The 22,443-nt window shown below is 41.9% G+C and overlaps 1 pseudogene; it reads left to right on the top strand.

Annotated features, from left to right (window-relative positions):
• Positions 1–997: 997 nt before the first annotated feature.
• On the top strand, positions 998–16,646 carry LOC129536103 (glycine cleavage system H protein, mitochondrial pseudogene; annotated as a pseudogene).
• Positions 16,647–22,443: the final 5,797 nt, after the last annotated feature.

Here is a 22,443-nt window from a genome sequence, read left to right as displayed (position 1 = left end):
CAACTAGAGAAAGCCAGTGCACAGCAATTAAGATTCAGCACAGCCAAAAATAAATAAATACATTTTTAAAAAAGATAAAAACATAAAATTGTTATTGGCTCACTAATTCTTGTCATTTTATAATTTGATCCAACACGGTGGTATGACCCCCATTATCAAAACAAAGATTTATTCATAAAACTTTGTTTTTCTTCTTCAAATTTCTTATTCTCCCTCTCCCCTTCTCCCCTCTCTTCTTCATCCTCCATCCATCCTCCTTCCTTTTTATTTCAATAAACCACCAACATTAATCTTATAGGGAAAAAAGCCTTTCAATATTTTACTTTGAATTTCTGCTATTACTTGTAAGGTTGAAAAAAAGTGACTTTTCATTTTCTTTTCTAATATTTATTTTTATTTATTTGGCTTCTATGGTTTTTTCTCAGGATCCTAAATACTCAGTGCAGTGTGTGAACACCCAGCAGTGGTGTGTGGGATCCAGCACCCTGACCAAGGATCAAACCCATGCCCCCTGCATTACAAACAGGATGCCCTGGCCACTGGACCACCTGAGAAGTCCTGAAAATATTATCTATTTTTGGCATTTGGATTTCCTTCTTTCTGTATTATTGTCTCACAGACTTTGCATATATACCTAATGGCATAATTACACATTTATATGTAAATTATTCAAGAGGGGAGACTACCACTCTGTACCCGTAACTAAACAGATGAATTTATGACTTAAAAAAGACAGAACTGTTAAGAAACCACTGACCTAAACAGTTCACTTTGGCCAGGCAGGATGACAGCTACCTGTCTGAGTTGTCTCTCAACAAGAGGTTCTGATAAAGAAGGTACAGCTGCCTCTGAAAATTAACCTGGAGAATTCAGGAGGGACCAAAAGGAGGAAGGTGGCACCAGCCTATTGTATGTCTTATAAAACTAACATGAAAATTTGGGAGGGGCCAAAAGGTGAAGGGAGGAGACAATATGTCCTGCCAACCTTTCAGAAGCCATGGAACTGGAATCCATCTTGGCTGAGAGAGGGAAGGACCCTGAGTCAGATCAAATACAGGTACAAGAAACATGATTGGCCAGAGACAATCTGGAAACTAACCCCACTGTCATAAAAACTGAGGCTGAGAGTCACATAACAGAGTAGTTCTCCTGGGTTCTGTTACACTGAGGCTCTCTTCCTGAGCGCCCCCTTCCCAATAAAGTCATTGGCGTTGTCAGTACATTTCTCTCTTCAGACAATTTATTTCAGAGTGTTAGAGAAGGGTTAGAGAAGGAAATGCAAAAAGGCAAGATGGTTGTCTGAGGAGGCCTTACAAAGAGCTGACAAAAGAAGTGAAAGGCAAAAGAGAAAAGGAAAGATATACTCATTTGAATGTAGAGTTCCAAAGAATAGCAAGGAGAAAAAAGAAAGCCTTCCTAAGTGAACAATGCAAAGAAATAGAGGAAAACAATAGAATGGGAAAGACTAGAGATCTCTTCAAGAAAATTAGAGATACCAAAGGAACATTTCATGCAAAGATGGGCTCAATAAAGGACAGAAATTATATGGACCTAACAGAAGCAGAAGACAATAAGAAGAGGTGTCTTCTTAATTAAGAATACACGAAAGAACTATACAAAAAAGATCTTAATGACCCAGATAACCATGATGGGGTGGTCACTCACCTAGAACCATACATCCTGAAGCTAGTGGAGGTGATGCAATTCCAGCTGAGCTATTTCAAGTCCTAAAAGATGATCCTGTTAAAATGCTGCACTCAATATGCCAGCAAGTTTAGAAAACTCAGCAGTGACCGCAGGACTGGAAAAGATCAGTTTTCATTCCAATCCCAGAGAAAGGCAATGCCAAAGAATATTCAAACTACTGCACAATCGGACTCATTTCGCATGCTAGCAAGGTAATGCTCAAAATCCTCCAAGAGAGGCTTCAGCAGTAGTGAACCAAGAATTCCAGATGTACAAGCTAGATTTCAGAAAGGCAGAAGAACCAGAGATCAAATTGCCAACATATGTTGGATCATAGAAAAAGCAACAGAAATCCATAAAAGCATCTACTTCTGCATCATTGACTACACTAAAGCCTTTGACTGTATGGACCACAACAAACTGTGGAAAATTCTTAAATAGATAGTAATACCAGAGCACCTTACCTGCCTCCTCAGAAAACTGCATTCAAGTCAAGAAGCAACAGTTTGAACCAGACATGGAAGAACAGACTGGTTCCAAATCAAGAAAGAAGTACATCGAGTTTGTATATTGTTACTCTGCTTATTTAACTTCTTTGCAGAGTACATCATGTGAAATGCCAGGCTGGATGAAGTTCAAGCTTCAGTCAAGATTGCCCGGAGAAATATCAGTAATCTCAGATATGCAGATGACACCACCCTTATGGCAGAAAGCGAAGAGGACAAAGACTCTTGATGTAGGCAAAAGAGGACAGTGAAAAAGCTGGATTAAACTTAACATTCTAAGACAAAGATCATTCTATCTGGTCCCATCACTTCATGGCAAATAGATGGAGGAACAGCGTAAACAGTGACAAGCTATTTTCTTGGGCTCCAAAATCACTGCGGTCGGTGACTGCATCCGAGGGAAAGACACTTGTTGTTTGGAAGCTACAACAAACCTAGATAGGGTATTGAAAAGCAGAGACATTACTTTGCCGAATAGTGTCTGGTTAGTCAAAGCTATGGTTTTTCCCGTAGTCATGTATGGATGTGAGAGTTGGAGCATAAAGAAGACTGAATATTGAAGCGTTGATGCTTTTGAGCTGTGGTGTTGGAGAAGACTCTTGAGAGTCTCTTGGACTGTGAGGAGATCAAACTAGTCAATCCTAAAGGAAATCAACACTGAGTATTCATTGGAAGGACTGCTACTGAAGATGAAGTTCCAAAACTTTGGCTACCAGATGCGAAGAGCCCTCTCATTGGAAAAGACCCTGAAGCTGGGAAAGGTTGAAGGCAGGAGGAGAAGGGGATGCCAGAGGACTAGATGGTTGGATGGTATCACTGACTCAATGGACATGAGTTTGAGCAAGCTCCAAGAGATGGTAAAGGACAGGGAAGCCTGGTGTGCTGTAGTCCATGGAGTCGCAAAGAGTCAGACCAGACTGAGTAACTGAACAACAGACAAGAGCTCACACTGGGGCCCTAGAAGGAGTGACCTTTCCTGCAAAAAAACTATGCTATTTGAGCACAGTATCCTTGAGACAAGCTAACTTCCAGTCTTATGAGGGCTTTGGGATGCAGAGTTCTAGTAGTTTTATTAACAGAGGTAAAAGTGGGTTTACACCAGTTGTAGAAATGTGGCTTGTGCTAGTTCCTGAGATGAGAGTTGATCATTCTGGCAAGACTTGTTGAATAGCTGATTTCAGGAAAACTAGGCTGTCTCTGATTGCTCAGCTTTCAAAGGCATTTCCAGGAAAGCAAATTGATTTAGGAGGGTTAGTTTATACCATGGCTATGAAACTATTAGTCTATCCTAGGAGCATAAGGACTTTATAATATTCAGCTTGCCATATTAAAGATGCTAAGCTTTTGTCATGTTGTATAAATTTTTGTTTTCACTTTTTCCTTTAATTTAAAGACTCTTCAGATGCAAAAATCAATAGTTTGTCAAATGTTCTTTTTTTCACTTTTGGCCAAGACCTACCTGAACCTTTCAGGATCTTAGTTTCTGACCAGGGATTGAACCCATGCCCCCTGCTGTGGAAGCCTGGAGTCCCAACCACTAGACTGCCAGGGAAATCCCTCCTTATCTTTGTTATGCTTCCTGTCTTTTTAGTTTAAAATCCTTCCCTACTAATGGCATGAGATAAGGAATTTTCCACTTTAATTATTTAAATGAGTTAAATAATTAACTCATTTTCAAAGTAACTCCTTATATTGATTTATAATAGCTTCATGTCTTCATATCTTGCTTCCTCTAAAGTTACAGGCTCCACGAGATCAGGGTTTCTATTATATTTTTCCTCCCATAACACATATTATGTGTATGTGAGGTATATGAGACTGCAGTGTGAAGCCTGGGATGATACAGAGTACGTAATTAACTGTAAAATGAAATGTTTTCTGCTCTATACTCTACCAGTAAACAAGCTTTTTCCAAATGCAAATTTATGAGCCCAGGTGAAATAAAGCCAGCTATTTAAGCCATTAGCCACTTTCTCCTCAGTAAACACCGAGGAGCTGGGGGGAGGTGGCCATAACCCATATTCACCATCTTTTACAGTAAACAGAAATTAGTATGTGAACAATAAAGAAAGCAGGATTGGCCCCAGATAGCTAGATGCATATGAAAGAAATGATTTTGGCACACCTGGACACTTGTTTCTTCCTGTTAGGTAGGTAGAATAGGGAAAAGGAGTTCAAAAGGGCGGTGGCCAAAAGACAAGGAAGGGAAAAGCCGACCAAAATAGAACAAAGGAAGGTCCAATGACCGGAGTGAGGACCTCAGGTAAACCAAACAACACTCCTGGCTGGCCCAATTTACATAGGGCAGGCCCAGAGGGGGGAAAAAGCATATAAAAAGAAGAGCCAAAGCTAGCTCTCTCTCTCTTTCCCTCACACTGGGCCACTCTTCTCTTCGCGTCTTTGGACCTATGTGCCCTCACGCCTTGAAGATGGATTTTCCTGCTATCTTCTAAATAAAATAGAGCTGTAGCACTGAGCTGTAACACTGATTTGTCTAAGAGCTATAACACGGTCCATTCGAGACCTGAGAGCTATAACACGATCTGTCCAAGACCCGAGAGCTGTGACACGCTGACGGGGCTTTAATGTCCATCACTCCAAATTTTTGTTGTGACGAGACAAAGAACCGAGGAACATACACACGCGAGACATTCCCATATATAGAAGATAACTAAATCTCTTCATGTGACAGATTTAGTTTTCTCTTCATTAACAGTGATCTTTTAATATTCAGATTACCTGCCCCTTGCTACAAACGTGCATATAGCCTGGCTCCTCCCTAGTCTCCTTGAAGTCAGCTCTCTCCAGATCCTACCTGAGATATTGTCTCCCAGGCTCAAGTGCTAACATTCCCACTAAATAAAACCAAACTCCCCACATTTATGTTGCATGTATTTTTAGTTGATATAAACTTGAGAGATAATAGACAGTCAAATGGGATAAGAGTTAGTAAGGACTGATGTAAAACAAGGATAAGTTGTGTTACAGGAAGGGGGACCCCTTCCGGGCCCGAAAGTGGGCTCTTGTCTAACACTCAGAAATGAACTGTCTGAGGAGACACATGTGGTGACAAAGCAAGAGATTTTATTGTAGGGAGTGCCCAAGTGGACAGCAGTAGGGTGAGGGAACCCAGGAGAACAGCCCTGCCTGTGGCTTCAGTTTTATGGTGATGGGATTCGTTTCTGGGTTGTCTTTGGCCAATCATTCTGACTCAGAGAACTTCCTGGTGGTACACACATTGTTCAACCAATATGGAAACCAGCAAGAAGGATTCTGGGAGGTGGTGTTATGCCCTGAGTCCAGTCCCCCCATACTGGTAGAATAAGCCACTCGCAGCAATGCAAAAGCAAGAATGGGGTTTATTTCTAGCTCGAGCTAGGGCTCATGCTTCCTCCAGCGCAGTGGAGTGCGGACAAGAGCCCCGAGCCCAGGTCACAGCGGTTTTTATAGTCTTAGATTACATAAGCACCTATTTTTGTTCAAAAGATCAAACTGGCAGAAGCTCATTGGCCAGTTCATGCGCGCACAGAAGCTCATTGGCCAGTTTATGCGCGCGCATGGGGTTTTTCTGGGGGATTTCCCTTTTTCCTCTGATTGGCCTGATTTTTGGCGCCGGCGGGACTTTTCTAGGGAGGAATTTCTAAATTTTGGCAAACTTAGCCTCCACCCTGTCTCCAGGAAATCGAAATTTAGGCCTAAGCAAGGTCCCAGGCCTATCCTGGCTACTCAGATGTTAGGGCTCCTAACAGTGGTTGGATACATGGTGTCACCTTTTGACCTTTCCTGAACTCTTCTGGCTAGAGGTGGCTTATTAGTTCTCTGTTCCTTGCCAGGACCTCCTGTTTTAAAGTAACTCACACAAATGGTTACTATGATGCCTGGTCAGGGTGGGTGGTTTCAGTCAGTGTGCATCCCCCTAACAGCTGGATGTGGGAAAAGATTCTGGAAGGGATAACTGAGGATTCAAACTTGATACAACTCAATTGGTCAACAAAACTTGTTCTTTTGAGCAACGCAAATTTCTATCATAATAAAAAAAAAAATTCTGCCCTTTATTTGGCATTTGTTCAGTAGATTGCAAATAGTGTAGTCCTCTTGTGGGATTTTAGTAAGGGAAGATGATTAAGCATAAGGACTGGTCTTGTAAAACGAGCCCCTAACAACTGAACTTAATAAATCCTCAGGGAGGATTAGAAGACTGAGGACTCAGGTGGCAGCTTTTTTTAAATGGCTATTCTAAACCTAGCGGACAAAATAACCATGATTAGTGTGCTTATCCTGAGGTGGTTCCCAAAAGTGGATAAGTCACATCTAGGACATCCCTCAGTTCAGTTCAGTCGCTCAGTCGTGTCCGACTCTCCCCGACCCCATGAATCACAGCACGCCAGGCCTCCCTCCATCACGAACTCCCGGAGTTCACTCAAACTCATGTCCACAGAGTCAGTCATGCCATCCAGCCATCTCATTCTCTGTCGTCCCCGTCTCCTCCCACCCCAAACTTTTCCCAGCATCAGAGTCTTTTCCAGTGAGTCAACTAGTCGCATGAGGTGGCCAAAGTATTGCAGTTTCAGCTTTAGCATCAGTCCAATGAACACCCAGAATTGATCTCCTTTAGAATGGACTGGTTGGATCTCCTTGCAGAACAAGGAACTCTCAAGAGTCTTCTCCAACACCACAGTTCAAAAGCATCAATTCTTCGCAATCAGCTTTCTTCAAAGTTCAACTCTCACATCGATACATGACCACAGGAAAAACCATAGCCTTGACTAGATGGACCTTTGTTGGCAAAGTAATATCTCTGCTTTTTAATATATTATCAAGGTTGGTCATAACTTTCCTTCAAAGCTGTAAGCGTCTTTTAATTTCATGGCTGCAATCAGCATCTGCAGTGATTTTGGAGCCCAAAAAAATAAAGTCTGACACTGTTTACACTGTTTCCCCATGTATTTCCCATGAAGTGATGGGACCAGATGCCGTGATCTTTGTTTTCTGAATGTTGAGCTCAAGCCAACCTTTTCACTCTCCTCTTTCACTTTCATCAAGAGGCTTTTGAGTTCCTCTTCACTTTCTGCCATAACGGTAGTGTCATCTGCATATCTGAGGTTATTGATAGTTCACCCAGCAATCTTGATTCCAGCTTGTGCTTCTTCCAGCCCAGTGTTCCTCATGATGTACTCTGCATATAAGTTAAATAAGCAAGGTGACAATATACAGCCTTGACGCACTCCTTTTCCTATTTGGAACCAGTCTGTTATTCCATGTCTAGTTCTGACTGTTGCTTCCTGACCTGCATACAGGTTTCTCAAGAGGCAGGTCAGGTGGTCTGGTAGTCCCATTTCTTTCAGAATTTTCCACAGTGTATTGTGATCCACACAGTCAAAGGCTTGGCATAGTCAATGAAGCAGAAATAGATGTTTTTCTGGAACTCTCTTGCTTTCTCCATGATCCAGCGGATGTTGGCAATTTGCTCTCTGGTGCCTCTGCCTTTTCTAAAACCAGCTGGAACATCTGGAAGTTCACGGTTCACATATTGCTGAAACCTGGCTTGGAGAATTTGGAGCATGACTTTACTAGCGTGTGAGATGAGTGCAATTGTGTGGTAGTTTGAGCATTCTTTGGCATTGCCTTTCTTTGGGATTGCAATGAAGACTGACATTTTCCAGTCCTATGGCCACAGCTGAGTTTTCCAAATTTTCTGGCATATTTAGTGCAGCACTTTCACAGCATCATCTTTCAGGATTTGAAATAGCTCAACTGGAATTCCATCATCTCCACTAGCTTTGTTTGTAGTGATGCTTTCTAAGGCCCACTTGACTTCACATTCCAAGATGTTTAGCTCTAGGTCAGTGATCACGTTATCGTGACTATCTTGGGCCCCGGCGGCACAGATGCGAGAGACGCTGGCCTGGGCGGTGCAGACGTGAGAGCCGTGGCTCCAGAGGCGCAGACGCGAGAGACGCCTGCCCCAGCGGCGCAGATGCGAGAGACGCCAGCCCGGCACAACCGACCACGCAAAGAAGCACGGCTGAGAGGAGCTATCCCATGCCTGAGGCCAGGGCCGGCGGCCAAGAGGAGCTGCCCCACGTCCAATAGGCGGTGGCTGCGCAGGCGCAGGAGGGCCGAGAGGAGCTACTCCATGTTCAAGGTCAGGAGGGGCAGCCTTGAGGAGATACCCCTCATCCAAGGTAAGGTGCAGCGGCTGCGCTTTCTTGGAGCAGCTGTGAAGAGATATCCCACGTCCAAGGTAAGAGAAACCCAAGTAAGAAGGTAGGTATTGCGAGGGGGCATCAGAGGGCAGACACACTGAAATCATAATCACAGGAAACTAGTCAATCTGATCACATGGACCACAGCTTCAGTATACTTGCCTTGCGAACCCCATGGACAGTATCAAAGGGCAAAATGATAGGATACTGAATGAGGAATTCCCCAGGTCGGTAGGTGCCCTGTATGCTACTGGAGATCAGTGGAGAAATAACTCTAGAAAGAATGACGGGATGGAGCAAAAGCAAAACCAATACCCAGTTGTGGATGTGACCGTTGATAGAAGCAAGGTCCGGTGCTGTAAAGAGCAATATTGCATAGGAACCTGGAATGTTAGGTCCATGAATCAAGGCAAATTGGAAGTGGTCAAACAGGAGATGGCAAGAGTGAATACAGACATTCTAGGAATCAGTGAATTAAAATGGACTGGAATGAGTGAATTTAACTCAGATGACCATTATATCTACTACTGTGGGCAGGAATCCCTTAGAAGAAATGGAGTAGCCATCATGGTCAACAAAAGAGTCCGAAATGCAGTAGTTGGATGCAATCTTAAAAACGACGGAATGATTTCTGTTCGTTTCCAAGGCAGACCATTCAATATTACAGTAATCCAGGCCTATGCCCCAACCAGTAACGCTGAAGAAGCCGAAGTTGAACGGTTCTATGTAGACCTACAAGACCTTTTAGAACTAATACCCAAAAAAGATATCCTTTTCATTATAGCGGACTGGAATGCAAAAGTAGGAAGTCAAGAAACACCTGGAGTAACAGGCACATTTGGCCTTGGAGCACAGAATGAAGCAGGGCAAAGGCTAATAGAGTTTTGTCAAGAGAACGCACTGATCATAGCAAACACCCTCTTCCAACAACACTAGAGAAGACTCTACACATGGACATCACCAGATGGTCAACACCGAAATCAGATTGATTATATTCTTTGCAGCCAAAGATGGAGAAATGTATACAGTTAGCAAAAACAAGACCAGGAGCTGACTGTGGCTCAGATCATGAACTCCTTATTGCCAAATTCAGACTGAAATTGAAGAAAGTAGGGAAAAATCACTAGACCATTCAGATATGACCTCAATCAAATCCCTTATGATTATACAATGGAAGTGAAAAATAGATTTAAGGGACTAGATCTGATAGATAGAATGCCTGATGAACTCTGGATGGAGGTGCGTGACATTGTACAGGAGGCAGGGACCAAGACCATCCCCATGGAAAAGAAATGCAAAAAAGCAAAATGGCTGTCTGAGGAGGCCTTACAAATAGCTGTGAAAAGAAGAGAAACGAAAAGCAAAGGAGAAAAGGAAAGATATAAGTATCTGAATGCAGAGTTCCAAAGAATAGCAAGGAGAGATAAGAAAGCCTTCCTCAGTGATCAATGTAAAGTAATAGAGGAAAACAACAGAATAGGAAAAACAAGAGATCTCTTCAAGGAAATTAGAGATTCCAAGGGAACATTTCATGCAAAGATGGGCTCGATAAAGGACAGAAATGGTATGGACCTAACAGAAGCAGAAGATATTAAGAAGAGGTGGCAAGAATACACAGAAGAACTGTACAAAAAAGATCTTCACGACCAAGATAGTCATGATAATGTTATCACTGACCTAGAGGACATCCTACACATAAGTAAAATGAAAAGTTGCTTTCCATTTCCCAAAAAATTCTCAAAAAAATTTGTGCATGTTGTATTATGTTAAAAGGCAGAAAGTCCTACATCTGGACCTCACAATACATGAGGTAAAAAATTTCTGTATGGTGATGAAAGAAAGGGGAAAAGCGCGGGGGTGGAGGGGAGGGAAAGAAGGGAGGGAGGGAAGAAGAGAAAGGGAAAGAAGCAAAGAAGTGAGAGAAAGGGGAAGGACAGAAAGAGAAGCAAAAGAAAAAGCAAGCAGCTTAGAAATGAAAACTCACATTCAATTAATTGGTAGATGTGAAGGAGAGAGGCCTAGAATCTGGGTTTCCTTAAGAAAAGTGCTCTGCCTGTTGTAAGCTAATTGGATAGTGTTGTTTTTTGACAGGCAAAGATATCTGGAAGCAACCTAGTTCAATTACTTGAATATTTTAAAGAAAAAAATCAAATGCTCAAACGTCAAATTACTTATGAAAGCTTAGTACCTGAGTTGGAGCTTTAACTGAGATCTTCTGATTTATAAACTAATAGCAGGTATTTTCGGAGAAGGCAATCACAACCCACTCCAGTACTCTTGCCTGGAAAATCCCATGGGCAGAGGAGCCTGGTGGGCTGCAGTCCATGGGGTCGCTAAGAGTCAGACACGACTGAGCAACTTTACTTTCACTTTTCATTTTCATGCATCGGAGAAAGAAATGGCAACCCACTCCAGTATTCTTCCCTAGAGAATCCCAGGGATGGGGGAGCCTGGTGGGCTGCTGTCTATGGGGTCTCACAGAGTCGGACACGACTGAAGCGACTTAGCAGCAGCAGCAGCGGGTACTTTACAATATGCTTTATTGCACCCCTCAACCTCAACAGCTAATGAAAGAGAGGATAATCTATATATTAAAGATTCTGCATAAGATTATCCCTTTGGATGAATTCCCAAGAATGTAAATAAATATTTCCCAGGAGTACTAAAGTCAAATTTTACTAAAGTACTAAAGTAGAAGTACTTTAGTACTAAGCTACTAAAGTCATAAGAAAATTTTACTTTCCCGTGCACCTCATACAATAAAATTTTGCTAGGCCCTAGAAAGAAAATAAATCACTTATGATGACTCTAACAAATGTGGCCTTTTCTCTCTATAACTTGCAAAATAATGAATTCAGTTCAGCTCAGTTCAGTTGCTCAGTCTTGTCTGACTCATTGCGACCCCATGAGATGCAGCACGCCAGGCCTCCCTGTCAATCACCAACTCCCGGAGTCCACCCATAACTATGTCCATTGAGTCGGTGATGCCATCCAACCATCTCAACCGCTGTCGTCCTTGAGAACCGAATGAACACTATGAAAAGGCAAAATAATGAATAGGTATAGCATATAACAACCCAAGAGATGACTCTACACATAGACATCACCAAATGGTCAATATAGAAATCAGATTGATTATGTTCTTTGCAGCCAAAGATGGAGTAACTCTATATCAGTTCAGTCAGTTCAGTTCAGTCGCTCAGTCGTGTCCGACTCTTTGCGACCCCATGAATCACAGCACGCCAGGCCTCCCTGTCCATCACCAACTCCCGGAGTTCACTCAAACTCATGTCCATCAAGTCGGTGATGCCATCCAGCCATCTCATTCTCCGTCGTCCCCTTCTCCTCCTGCCCCCAATCCCTCCCAGCATCAGAGTCTTTTCCAGTGAGTCAACTCGTCGCACGAGGTGGCCAAAGTATTGGGGTTTCAGCTTTAGCATCAGTCCCTCCAATGAACACCCAGGATTGATCTCCTTTAGAATGGACTGGTTGGATCTCCTTGCAGTCCAAGGGACTCTCAAGAGTCTTCTCCAACACCACAGTTCAAAAGCATCAATTCTTCAGCGATCAGCTTTCTTCACAGTCCAACTCTCACATCCATACATGACTACTTGAAAAACCATAGCCTTCACTAGACAGACCTTTGTTGGCAAAGTATTGTCTCTGCTTTTTAATATGCTGTCTAGGTTGGTAATAACTTTCCTTCCAAGGAGTAAGCGTCTTTTAATTTCATGGCTGCAGTCAGCATCCACAGTGATTTTGAAGCCAAAAAAAAAAAAAAAAAGTCTGACACTGTTTCCACTGTTGCTCCATCTATTTCGCATGAAGTGATGGGACCAGATGCCATGATCTTTGTTTTCTGAACGTTGAGCTTCAAGCCAACCTTTTCACTCTCCTCTTTCACTTTCATCAAGAGGCTTTTGAGTTCCTCTTCACTTTCTGCCATAAGGGTGGTGTCATCTGCATATCTGAGGTTATTGATTTTTCTCCCAGCAATCTTGATTCCAGCTTGTGCTTCTTCCAGCCCAGCGTTCCTCATGATGTACTCTGTGTATAAGTTAAATAAGCAAGGTGACAATATACAGCCTTGACGTACTCCTTTTCCTATTTGGAACCAGTCTGTTGTTCCATGTCCAGTTCTAACTGTTGCTTCCTGACCTGCATACAGGTTTCTTAAGAGGCAGGTCAGTTGGTCTGGTATTCCCATTTCTTTCAGAATTTTCCACAGTGTTTTGTGATCCACACAGTCAAAGGCTTGGCATAGTCAATGAAGCAGAAATAGATGTTTTTCTGGAACTCTCTTGCTTTCTCCATGATCCAGCGGATGTTGGAAATTTGATCTCTGGTGCCTCTGCCTTTTCTAAAACCTGCTTGAATATCTGGGAGTTCATGGTTCACATATTGCTGAAGTCTGAATTGGAGAATTTTGAGCATGACTTTACTAGCGTGTGAGATGAGTGCTATTGTGTGGTAGTTTGAGCATTCTTTGGCATTGCCTTTCTTTGGGATTGGAATGAAGACTGACCTCTTCCAGTCCTGTGGCCACTGCTGAGTTTTCCAAATCTGCTGGCATATTGAGTGCAGCACTTTCACAGCATCATCTTTCAGGATTTGAAATAGCTCAACTGGAATTCTATCACCTCTATATAGTCAGCAAAAATAAGACCTGGACTTGACTGTGGCTCAGATAATGAGCTCCTTATTGCCAAATTTAGGCTTAAATTGAAGAAAGTAGGGAAAACCACTAGACCATTCAGGTATGACCTAAATCAAATCCCTTATGATTATACAGTGGAAATGACAAATAGATTACAGGGATTAGATCTGATAGACATAGTACATGGAGAACTATGGATGGAGGTTCATAACATCATACAGGAAGCAATGACCAAACCATTTCCAAGGAAAAGAAAAGCAAGGAGGCAAAGTGGTTGTCTGAGGAGGCATTACAAATAGCTGAGGAAAGAAGAAAAGCAAAAGGCAAAGGAGAAAGGGGAAAGAAATACCCAATTGAATGCAGAGTTCCAGAGAGTAGCAAAAAGAGAAGAGAAGGCATTCTAAAATGAAAAATGCAAAGAAATAGAAGAAAATAATAGAATAGGAAGGACTAGAGCTCTCTTCAAGAAAATTAAAGCTATCAAGAGAATATTTCATGCAAGGATGCACACGATAAAGGACAGAAACAGTAAGGACTTCGCAGAAACAAAAAAGGTTAGAAGAGGTGACAAGAATGCACAGAAGAACTACACAAAAATGTTCTTTATGGTTAGATAACCATGATGGTGTGGTTGTTCACCTAGATCTGGATATTCTGGAGTGTGAAGTCAAGTGGGCTTTAGGAAGCAATACTATGAACAAAGCTAGTGGAAGTGATGGAATTGCAGCAAACTATTTCAAATGCTAAAATCTGATTCTGTGAAAATGCTGCACTCAATATGTCAGCAAATTTGGAAAAGTCAGCAGTGGCCACAGTACTGGTAAATGTCCCTTTTGACTCAAATCCCAAAGAAGGGCAATGCCAAAGAATCTTCCAACTACTGTATAGTTGCACTCATTTCCCATGCTAGCAAGGTAATGCTCTAAATCCTTCAAGTTAGGCTTCAGCAGTATTTGAACCAAGAAATTCCAGATGGACAAACTGGATTTAGGAAAGGGAGAAGAACCAGAGATCAAATTGCCAACATACGTTGGATCATGGAGAAAACAATGGAGTTCCAGAAAAACATCTACTTCTGTTTCATTGACTATGCTAAAGTCTTTGACTGTGTAGATTGTAAGAATGGGTTAGCGTAAGAACGGCCATCTTAGAGGCCGGAAAAAGCATTTTTACTGAGTATGTGACTTGAAGGAAGAAGAACTAGATAAAACCTGGGAGACAAGTTAATCTTAAGTACCAGGAAGGCAAGTTAATCTTAAGTACCAAGAATGTGGGTGGCTATGACATTGAAAATTAGGTAAACAGGTCTGATAAACTTATCTCGTTAAGACACCAGGATAGAGATATGCACAGCTGTGTGTGTGTGGAAAAATTCCTGTGAGTTAGGTAATTTAGAAATATCATGATTTGAAAATGCTATATAACCCCTTGGCTCTGAGTGCTCGGGGTCCTTGTTGAAACTCGCTGTGTTGGGCAGACACTTGGACCCCAGCTAGCTGGAAATAATCCTTGCTGTGTGTCTTGCATTATCGTGAGTGTCCTCTGTTCCTTTGAGGGAAGGGCGATTCCGGACTCTAACATAGATTATAACCAAATGTAGAAAATTCTTAAAGAGATGAGAGTATCAGGACATCTTACCTGTCTCCTAAGAAACTTGTATGCAGGTCAAGAAATAACAAAATCAGACATGGTACAGTTGACTGGTTCAAAATTGAGAAGGAAGTATGACAAAGTTGTATACTGTCACCCTATTTATTCAACTTATAATCCTTCATGGAAAATGCTGGGGTGGATGAATCACAAGCTGGAAACAAGATTGCAGGGAGAAATATCAACAACCTCAGATATGCAGATAATACTATGCTAATGGGAAAAAGTGAAGAATTAAGAGCCTCCTGATGAAAGTGAAAGAAGAGAGTGAAAAATCTGGCTTAAAGCTCAACATTCAAAAAACTAAGATCATGGCATACATTCCCATCACTTTAAGGCAAGTAGAAGGGGAAAAGGTGGAGGCAGTCACAGATTTTATATAGTTAGGCTCCAGAATCTCTGAGGACAATGACTGCAGCCATGAAATTAAAAGACACTTGCTCCAGTCCATTCTAAAGGAGATCAACCCTGGGTGTTCATTGGAAGGACCAATGCTAAAGCTGAAACTGCAATACTTTGGCCACCTCATGCGACGAGTTGACTCATTGGAAAAAGTCTGATGCTGGGAGGGATTGGGGGCTGGAGGAGAAGGGGATGACAGAGAATGAGATGGCTGGATGGCATCACCAACTTGATGGACATGAGTTTGAGTGAACTCCGGGAGTTGGTGATGGACAGGGAGGCCTGGCGTGCTGTGATTCATGGGGTGGCAGAGTCGGACATGACTGAATGACTGAACTGAACTGAATTGAATTGCTCCTTGGAAGTAAAGCTATGACAAACCTAGATAGCATACTAAAAATCAAAGACATCACTTTGCTGACAAAGGTGGGCAACTAGAGAATAGTGGGCATAGCAATGAAGACCTGGCACTTGCGAAAATTAATAAATAACTTAAGAATAAGAAACAGACAGGAAAGGAGATTGATTTTATTCAGATTGGAGTACCTCAGCAAGGTGGTCTTGCCTTAGACTTTTATAGGTAAGGATAAGTAAGTATTGTTGGGGGTGATTTACAGTTAATGTTGCTTTGTAAGCAAGGTAAATCTTAGTCAATTAGTGAAACAAATATTTTTCTCTCTAGTTACCTAGTTTCAGGGGGACAAATAGTTCTAATCTTAGCTGAAAATCAGAAGACAAAGAATGAGAAGTTGGTTGGATACAAAGCAGGTTCAAGTAAATGAGAAGAGATTGTGCCTGCCCTTGTTGCAGCCTTTTCCTAATCAACATTTATTGAATCACTGATTATTTTTTCATTAAACTAGATTCCTCAAGTAATCAAATCCTTCATTGCTTTAAGTTTGATGGAAAGCTCTCAGTTAAAAAATTAATTTATGAAAAATAGAACAGTTTGGGCCGCCCCGCCCCCGCCAGCCAGGGTGCTCTAGGTGCTGCTTGGAGACCCTCTGCACCCGTGCCAACACCGCGCTCCACGCGGTGCGGAGCGTGCCGGCCGCGGTCGGCAGCCTGTGTGCCGCGGCCCTGGGGACTGCGGGCGGGTGCCGTCCGGGCGCTACGCACCGGCCCTGCTCTGCTGTCGGTGCGGAAATTCACAGAAAAACACGAATGGGTAAAAACAGAAAACGGTGTTGGAACAGTGGGAATCAGCAATTTTGCACAGGAAGCTTTGGGAGATGTTGTTTATTGTAGTCTGCCTGAAGTTGGGACAAAGTTGAACAAACAAGAGGAGTTTGGTGCTTTGGAAAGTGTGAAAGCTCCTAATGAACTCTATTCTCCTCTATCAGGAGAAGTAACTGAAATTAATAAAGCTCTAGCAGAAAATCCAGGACTTGTCAACAAGTCTTATTATGAAGATGGTTGGCTGATCAAGATGACATTCAGTAACCCTTTAGAACTAGATGAACTAATGAGTGAAGAAGCATATGAGAAATACATAAAATCTATTGAGGAGTGAAAATGGAACCCCTAAATAAACTACTTTGAAACAACTTAATCTAGCATAGTTGTCTTAGATTAGTGGTGGATAGATATTTAAAAGAAACTACTTGTAACAATGTTTCCTGAAGAAAATACCCCGTAACTTTCTAATGACTTCAGATAAACGCTGTGCATCTTTCCCACAGCATCCTGTGATTTTTAGGCTAGGCTCCGGTTATGATATTCAGAATTCCTGAAATTATCGCTGGTAAAACTAACTACAAAAATTATGTAATTCAAGGATAACATGGTTATCTTATACCTTCTATGACATTGTAACTTGCTTACAGCTATCTTTAGCTTTGGGTCAAAATGATCTTCCCACTAGAAATAACTGCTAGTGGAGAAAAATTTGTTAGTTATATAGTGTCCAATGAAGAATATTACTATCTTAATTTTGCAATATACTGTGTTTGCTGGTGCTATTTTTATACAGTGAAGCAACAGCTTTGCAGGAGAATAAACAATTTAATAATAATAATAAAAAAAGAACAGTTTGCTGTGAATGCTTTTAAGTTTTTAGTTATCAATGTTTTTGCAAATTGAAATTGACTAAAAAAGCTCTCAAAGTGGATAGACTTCAGTAATGTACGCAGGATTTACATAAATACAATACAGAACAAAATCAGGTCCTCCCTGGTAACTCAGTGGTAAAGAATCTGTGGGTCAATGCAGGAGACACTGGTTCTATCCCTGATCCAGGAAGATCCCATATGCAACTAAGCCTGTGTCCCACGACTACTGAGCCTTTGCTCTGAAACAAGTGAAGCCACCACAATGAAAAGCCAGTGAACTCAAACTAGAAAGTTGCCCCTACTTGCCACAACTACCTAAAAGCCCATGCATCAATAAAGACATTGCACAGCCAAAAGTAAATTTACAAATTAATTTTTTTAAAAAGGAAAAATCGGAGGATAATATGGTGGTGACAGTTGTACATTGTGAATGTACTTAATGATACTAAATTGTACATTTAAAATGGTATATTTTTGTCACAAGTATTTTACCACAGTTCTTTTAAGTGTATAGAAAAAAGATGAAATCAGAAAATATAATTGGAAAAATCTTTATAACAGCAAGAGAAACTAGACTATCTTGGAAGAAAATTATAACTGTATAAAAAGGCATAAAAGAACACAAAGATAAAGAGAAAAGAAAAAATAAAGAATAAAAAAAAGAGAGAGAGAAAAAAGAATAACAGTACATGAAGACAAATGGAGAGATTTACTATGTTCCTGGATTAGAGGACTCAATGTAAAAAAAAAAAAAGGAAAATCTAGTCTAGTGGTTAAGTCTTCAGGCTTCTACTAGACAGGGAAATTCCACATGCTATGAAGTATGGTTAAAAACTAAAACAAACAAACAAGCAAGGAAGTCCTCCAATTTACCTATGCACTTTATGTAATGTAAAGGAAGTCTTAATAGAATTTATATACACCCATTCCCACCAGAGACGCTCAGAGGGCTCAAACAAACCTTGTGCACACCAGGACCCAGGGACCCCACAGAGACTGAGACGGAACTGTGAGCATCTCCTATGGAGGTACGGGTCAGCAGTGGTCTGCCACAGGGACAGGGGTTCTGGGTGTGAGTATGGCATAAGTCCTCTTGGAGGAGGTCACATTAACCCCACCAGACAGCTGCCAAAACTTACACAGGACTGAAAATAGACTCTTGGCGGGCACAAACAGAACTTTGTGCACCAGGACCCAGGAGAAAGGATCAGTGACCCCACAGGAAATTGTCCCTGACTTGCCTGTGGGTGTCCAGGAGTCTCCGGCAAAGGCGTGGGTCGGTGGTGGCCTCCTGCAGTGTTGGGGACACAGATTGTAGCAGTACGTGCATGGGATCTTTTGAGGGAAGTCTCCATTATCTTCATTACCTCCACCATAGTTTGATGATGAAAGTCACTCAGTCACGTCCGACTCTTTGCAACCCCATGGACTATATAGTCCATGGAATTCTCCAGGCCAGAATACTGGAGTGGATAGCCTTTCCCTTCTCCAGGGGATCTTCCCAACCCAGGGATTGAACCCAGGTCTCCCACATTACAGGCAGATTCTTTACCATCTGAGCCACAAGGGAAGCCCCCACCATAGTTTGGCCCCAGGTAAATAGCAGGGAAGGAACACAGCTCCACTCATCACAGAAAATTCGATTAAAGATTTATTGAACATGGCCCCGCCCATCAGAACAAGACCCAATATCCCCCTCAGTAACTATCCCATCAGGAAGCTTTCATAAACCTCTTGTCTTTCTCCATCAGAGGGCAGACAGACTTAAAACTACAGTCACAGAAAACTAATCAATCTGATCACATGGACCACAGCCTTGTCTTACTCAGTGAAACTATGATATATGCCATGTAGGGCCACCCAAGACAGACAGGTCATGGTGGAGACTTCTGACAAAATATGGTCCACTGGAGAAAGGAATGGCAAACCACTTCAGTATTCCTGCCTTGAGAACTCCATGAAGAATATGAAAAGGCAAATATACAGGACACTGAAAGATGAACTCCCCAGGTCAGTAGGTGCCCAATATGTTACTGGAGATCAGTGGAGAAATAACTCCAGAAAGAATGAAGAGACAGAGCTAAAGCAAAAACAACATCCAGTTGGATGTGAATGGTGGATGTGAATGGTGATGGAAGCAAGGTCCGATGCTATAAAGAGCAATATTTCTTAGGAACATGGAATGTTCCATGAATCAAGGCAAATTGGAAGAAAACAACAGATGACAAGAGTGAGCGTCGACATTCTAGGAATCAATGAACTAAAATGGACTGGGATGGGTGAATTTAACTCAGATGACCATTATATCTACTACAGCAGGCAAGAATCCCTTAGAAGAAATGGAGTAGCCATCATGGTCAACAAAAGAGTCCGAAATGCAGTACTTGAATGCAGTCTCAAAAACGACAGAATCATTTCTGTTCGTTTCCAAGGCAAACCATTCAATATCACAGTAATCCAAGTCTATGCCCCAACCAGTAAAGCTGAAAAAGCTGAAGGTGAAAGGTTCTGTGAAGACCTACAAGACCTTCTAGAAGTAACACCCCCAAAAGATGTCCTTTTCATTATAGGGGACTGGAATGCAAAAGTAGGAAGACAAGAAACACCTGGAATAACAGGCAAATTTGGCCTTGGAGTACAGAATGAAGCAGGGCAAAGACTAATAGAGTTCTGCCAAGAGAACACACTGGTCATAGCAAACACCCTCTTCCAACAACACAAGAGAAGATTCTACACATGGACATCACCAAATGGTCAACACTGGAATCAGATTGATTATATTCTTTGCAGCCAAAGATGGAGAAGCTCTATACAGTCAGGAAAAACAAGACAGGGAGCTGACGGTGGCTCAGATCATGAACTCCTTATTGCCACATTCAGGCTTAAATTGAAGAAAATAGGGAAACCCACTAGACCATTCAGGTATGACCTAAATCAAATCCCTTATGATTATACAGTGGAAGTGCGAAATAGATTTAAGGGACTAGGTCTGATAGACAGAGTGCCTGATGAACTATGGTCAGAGGTTCGTGAAACAGTACAGGAGATAGGGAGCAAGACCATCCCCAAGAAAAAGAAATACAAAGAAGCAAATGGCTGTCTGGGGAGGCCTTACAAATAGCTGTGAAATGAAGAGAAGCGAAAAGCAAAGGAGAAAAGGAAAGATATAAGCAAGTGAATGCGGAGTTCCAGAGAATAGCAAGGAGAGATAAGAAAGCCTTCCTCAGTGATCAGTGCAAAGAAATAGAGGAAAACAATAGAACGGGAAAGACTAGAGATCTCTTCAAGAAAATTAGACATACCAAGGCAACATTTCATGCAAAGATGGACAGTAAAGGACAGAAATGGTATGGACCTAACAGAAGCAGAAGATATTAAGAAGAGATGGCAAGAATACACAGAAAAACTGTACAAAAAAGAGCTTCACGACCCAGATAATTATGAGGGTGTGATCATTCACCTAGAGCCAGACAACCTGGAATGTGAAGTCAAGTGGGCCTTAAGAAGCATCACTATGAACAAAGCTAGTGGAGATGATGGAATTCCAGCTGAGCTATTTCAAATCCTGAAAGATGATGCTGTGAAAGTGCCGCACTCAATATGCCAGAAAATTTGGAAAACTCAGCAGTGGCCACAGGACTGGAAACGGTCAGTCTTCATTCCCATCCCAAAGAAAGGCAATGCCAAAGAATGCTCAAACTACTGCACAATTGCACTCATCTCACATGCTAATAAAGTCATGCTCAATATTCTCCAAGCCAGTCTTCAACAGTACATAAACCATGAACTTCCAGATGTTCAAACTGGTTTTAGAAAAGGCACAGGAACCAGAGATCAAATTGCCAAGATCCGCTGGATCATGGAGAAAGCAAGAGAGTTTCAGAACCACATCTATTTCTGCTTCATTGACTATGCCAAAGCCTTTGACTGTATGGATCACAATAAACTGTGGAACATTCTGAAAGAGATGGGAATACCAGACCACTTGACCTGCCTCTTGAGACATGTGGATGCAGGTCAAGAAGCAACAGTTAGAACTGGGCATGGAACAACAGACTGATTCCAAATAGGGAAAGGAATACATCAAGGCTGTATACTGTTACCCTGCTTATTTAACTTTTATGCAGAATACCTCATGAGAAACGCTGGGCTGGGTGAAGCACAAGCTGGAATCAAGATTGCTGGGAGAAATATCAATAACCTCAGATATGCAGATAACCCCACCCTTATGGCAGAAATTGAAGAAGGACTAAAGAGCTTGATGAAAGTGAAAGAGGAGAGTGAAAAAGTTGGCTTAAAACTCAATATTCTGAAAACTAAGATCATGGCATCCGGCCCCATCACTTCTGGCAAATAGACGGGGAAACAGTGGAAACAGTGGATGACTTTATTTTCTTGGGCTCTAAAATCACTGCAGATGGTGACTGAAGATATGAATTAAAAAGACACTTACTCCTTGGAAGAAAAGTTAAGACCAAACTAGATAGCATATTAAAAAGCAGAGATATTACTTTGCCAACAAAGGTCCATCTAGTCAAGGCTATGGTTTTTCCAGTAGTCATGTATGGATGTGAGAGTTGGACTATAAAGAAAGTTGAGTGCTAAAGAATTGATGCTTTTGAACTGTGGTGTTGGAAAAGAGTCTTGAGAGTCCCTTGGACTTCAAGGATATCAAACCAGTCAATCCTAAAGAAAATCAGTCCTAAATGTTCATTGAAATGACTGATGTTGAAGCTGAAACTCCAATACTTTGGCCACCTGATGCTAAGATCTGACTCATTTGCAAAGTCCCTGATGCTGGGAAAGACTGAGGGCAGATGGAGAAGGGGATGACAGAGGATGAGACGGTTGAATGGCATCACCGACTCAATGGACATGAATTTGAGTAAACTCTGGGAGTTGGTGATGGACAGGGAGGCCTGGCATGCTGTAGTCCATGGGGTCGCAGAGTCAGACATGACTGAGAGACTGAACTGACTGACTGACTGACACTGTTGATAGATAAGCATACATAAACATGTACAAGTATTGATTCTATATTATCAATTATCTGGAATGAATTGCTCAATGAGTAGTATTATGAAAAGTGACTAACTGGAAAGTAATCATTGAACTCCTACAACTGAAATCGTGTAACTCACACTAGGACTTGAACCCCATTGGCTGGGACTCGAACCTGCCCATACCCATGGTCTTCCAACTGAGATCACACACCTAGTTTTAACACTTAATTAAGCTCATGTTCTTGATGTCTCATCACATGCCGGGAGCCAGCGAGGGAAATC

Source organism: Moschus berezovskii, chromosome 6, assembly GCF_049115385.1.
Source record: "Moschus berezovskii isolate FMDL1 chromosome 6, NW_MosBer_1.0, whole genome shotgun sequence".
Lineage (NCBI taxonomy): Eukaryota > Metazoa > Chordata > Mammalia > Artiodactyla > Moschidae > Moschus > Moschus berezovskii.
Note: the sequence above shows the minus strand (reverse complement) of the source record. Positions and strands in the feature narration are given on the sequence as shown.